Here is a 4,303-nt window from a genome sequence, read left to right on the forward strand (position 1 = left end):
TCCACCCCAAAACTCCTTCTGATTCTGTCTCCACAACTCTGACTCCACAGCCCTGCTAGGTCAGAAGCAATTTGGGGTGGAGCTGCAAGCAGAGAGAGTACCAACTCCACAGCCCTGGTTATAACACAACATGGACCCTCAGTTGGCCTTGGACAGTTGGGCATGATGGACTGGTATTGGAGAACGAACCACCTTGAAAGTGTCGTATAGCCAGAAGGGGACCCCTGTACCTTTCATGCTTCTGGAGAACCTGTTACTATCTCATCTGTAGACCTAATCTCAGGAACCACGAACTGGATTTAGCCTTCTGTGAGACCCATTCATTTTATACTTTTGCTGTGGTCGCTGCTCTGCGGTTTCCATTGTAATCCTTCTCCGTGTAAGAGGATCTCCCCATACCAAGAGTTCATATACTAAAGTGATTGAGAATCATGACAAGTGACTGCAGCCTTTGATTCACTTGTGGCCCTGGACATCTACCTATTTCAAGTCAAGTCAACCTTTATTAGGCATAAACATTTGGAAGGCGAAGACTCTGTACGGAAACCGTAGAGAGAATATAAACCTAAACATCTACCTATTTAAGCATCAGGCAATATTCATCCCTCGCCTGGAGGTCTGGACTCCATTTGAAGGGGAATGAAAGAGAAAATGGAATAGACACCAAATATTTCCAGAAAACAGGTCATGTATTTTTAAATGCCGGTCTCCTCTCTACGGAAGTGACACGCATATCAAGACCTTCCTCCACCAAGGTCACTTTGACAGTAGTCAAATCCATGCTTTTTGCCTTTTGAAGTTAATTGGATTCCATTCGACTCCACACAGTCTCGGGCGATACCAGGGCCGGCTTCTATCTTGTTAAAGGAATGCCTGAACTCCGCCGGCAACATTTTTTTTCCATGTCTCCCTTATTTATCTCGGCTTCACACCGGGACCTCTGGATGGCATCCCCAGCACCAAATGACTCAGCTCAAAGCAGAAATCTTTGTGATTTTAACTTGCTCAAGTCTTTTTAAAAGTGTCGGCAAGAAGGTCCCACATATAGAATATTCTTTTTCCAATTTAACTGAACATGTGCAAAGTCATTTTTGATCGCTTTTGATGCAAGACACCAGAGCACCGTGATGGAACATGGGCACTAAAATGTTCAAGGCACACCATCGGTTTATTGAAAATTGACAACCACCACACTGTTGGGGTCTCACACAGCTGGGTCTCACTCCCCCCAATGGCCCTACTAATAAATGACCCTCTCCCAAACTCCCATGGCACACCTGGAGACCATTCATGGCACACCCATGTGCCACGGCAAAGTGGATGAAAATGGCTACTGCAGGGTTACGTTGCCCTGCGTTCCACCCCTCCTAAATTCTGGCTCAACTAGAAACATGCACACATCAAAGTCAAATTTGAACAGGTATAATTTGCTTCAGTTTTCAGGACACATCATTCATTTGCATTGTTGTCTCTGTGCCCTTCCAACACAGACGGGGAAAATAATGTACGGGGGAAAATAACGAATGAAATCAAGAAACTGAATGTTGTGGCTTATGAAGCAGCAGGTAGGCAGGGACATAAGAACAGCCCCACTGGATCAGGCCCATCTAGTCCAGCTTCCTGTATCTCACAGTGGCCCACCAAATGCCCCAGGGAGCACACAAGACAGCAAGAGACCTGCATCCTGGTGCCCTCCATTGCATCTGGCATCTGGACAGGAAATTTGGAGTCTGTAGCGACATCACAGAAGATATCACCGAGGAGACAGGGTGTGGTGTCCACAGTGCCCCTTGCTTTAAGTAAATGCAGGGTTAAAGCCCAGGTGGCAGCTGGAGGTGTGCTGCACAGCTACAGCCACTAGAGGCTAAAGTGAACCTAGAAGTATACAAACAGCACCTGGAGGAACTAGGGGGTGTGGGTTGTAGAAGGAGTGTAGGATGGAGGAGAGGAGAGGACCGAACCAAACCGACCGACCGACCGTGACTCAGCTTATTGGCTCTGGACTCCGGTTTGGCAACTTTAACTGATTGGACTGACTTACTTGGAATCTGTGGACTGGGACCTGACTCTGACTTTTGCTTGCTGCACTTGTGGGTTTAACAAGGGAAACTAATCAGCCTTAAGCGGGCACGAGGCCCAGTGGGGAGGAGCTGTGGCAAGACAGAGTCTGCCTCCCCTTCTCTCACAAAGAGCACAGCATGCAGACTCTGCTCTGTACTGCTTCTATTTGCAATGAACAGGAGCACTCGGGGATGGTGCATGCCTCCATGCTGCCCGACTCTGCTCCCCACTGTTGCGTCTGCTCTCATGCGCACCTCCTACAGAGCGAGCAGGAGTGCTTCCACCCCCCCTTCCCTTTATTTAGAAAACGCATGCCATGCAGCCTCCGTGGCGCACGCCTCTTCTGTTTGAAATGAATCGGCACCTGAGCCCAGCATCTCTGGTTCATGCTCACTGCAAGCGGAGAAGGGGGTAGAGGGAAGGCTGCATTGCAGGGATTTTTATAAGTGCAGGGAAGAGGAAGGGGAGGGTTTCAAATGGCCTTGCCCTGCCGACTTGATGCTTCATAAGCACCAAGGAGGGAAGGAGAAGCGGCAGGGGGCCATAACAGCTTGCCCTCCCCTATTTCTTCTTCCAGCAGAGTGGAAGGAGGCTGGTTGGTTGGCAACCTTCAGTCTGGAAAGACTATGGTCTAAGCCTACAGCCCCTGGTATTCCCAGGCGGTCTCCCATCCAAGTACTAACCAGGCCTGACCCTGCTTAGCTTCCGAGATCAGACGAGATCGGGAGATAGTGTTCAGTATAGGGAGATGGTTGGCAAGCTTCAGTCTCGACAGACTATGGTAGAAGCCTACAGCACCCAGTATTCCCAGGCGGTCTCCCATCCAAGTACTAACCAGGCCTGACCCTGCTTAGCTTCCAAGATCAGACAAGATCAGGAATGTGCAGGGGCTGTAGCTGTTGCAATCCCAGCCTGCTCCCGAGCAAGTTAGGAGAGGATCAGAGTGCCCAGTGCAGTGGAGGGCTGGGAAAGGTGGCAGGCAAATGGGCAGGAGCTCATCTGTCTGCCACCCTTCCAAGGGTGCCACTCCACTTCTGGTGGTCTCACGGTTGGGACAGCCCTGGGAGCAGTGCATGCTGGGTTCCCATCATTCCCTGCTTCTGCTCATTTCAAAGAGGAGTGCAGCAGAACAAGTTTTGAGATTATCCTGCCTCGTCTCAGGTCCGTCTTTAAGCCAATCGGACCAACTACTGCCAATTGGGCCCCGTGCCTAAGGGCACAACCTTAACCTGCGCTGGAACAGGCAAGCCAGGAGGCTTGCGCTGTATCCAGCACAGGATTGTGGCCAGAAGCGGCTTAGCCAGAGGCAAGGGGAAACTTTTCCCCTTAACCCTGGGTAAGGGCTGCAGGCGCCTATGGGTCTCCTCGGACTTGCGCCACCTCTTGAGGTGGCGCAAGTCTGAGGAGAGCAGAGCAGCTTGAAGCCACTCCATTCTCCCCGGGGATGGGGGTTGGGATCTGGCATAACTGTCGGATCTCAGCCCTGCCCCCTGCTTCCTGCCCGCCTGCCCCCAGGACTGCCCATCGCCCTCCCTCCCCCCTGCCCAGGAACACCTCCCCGCCTCCCACACGCCTACCTGTCACCCTTGCGTTGGCTCATCCGAGTCGATGCAAGGAGACGGGAGGAAGCCGGGAGGAAGCTTCTGGGACCGCCTGCCTGGCTTCCTCCTACGGAGGCGCAAACGTGCTTTACGGCATATTTGCGACCCTCCCAGGGTCAGGTTAGGATTGTACCCTAAGGGTTCCCCCGCACTAGGGCAATCTAGTCTTGTAGGCAATTTAATAATAATAATAATAATAATAATAATAATAATAATAATAATAATAAAGGTATTTCTTTACCGCCTTTCTTGGTCGTCAGATTTCTCCTCAGACTTTATTCAAGTTGGTTTACATAGACAGGCTATTTAAATCCCCGTAGGGATTTTTACAATTGAAAGAAGGTTCTGTCTTTCAAGAACCACAACATTCAGATGTTTCTTTCTGATCTGGTTTCACATTCTGGCCTCCATCCTCCCACGCTCACTGGTTGGCAACCTTCAGTCTCGAAAGACTATGGTATAAGCCTACAGCACCGGGTATTCCCAGGCGGTCTCCCATCCAAGTACTAACCAGGCCTGACCCTGCTTAGCTTCCGAGATCGGACAAGATCGGGTCAGAGCAGATGGAATAACTCGGCTCAGTTTGTCAGCTGCTTCAAGGTCGCATGGTGCCAGTGGCCTCGAACTGGCGACCTGTGGAT

General features: G+C 50.8%; 1 pseudogene; it reads right to left on the bottom strand.

The window, feature by feature from the left end:
• Positions 1 to 2,695: 2,695 nt before the first annotated feature.
• LOC136662690 (5S ribosomal RNA) lies at positions 2,696 to 2,818 on the bottom strand (annotated as a pseudogene).
• Positions 2,819 to 4,303: the final 1,485 nt, after the last annotated feature.

This window comes from Tiliqua scincoides, chromosome 11 (assembly GCF_035046505.1).
Source record: "Tiliqua scincoides isolate rTilSci1 chromosome 11, rTilSci1.hap2, whole genome shotgun sequence".
NCBI classification, from domain to species: domain Eukaryota; kingdom Metazoa; phylum Chordata; class Lepidosauria; order Squamata; family Scincidae; genus Tiliqua; species Tiliqua scincoides.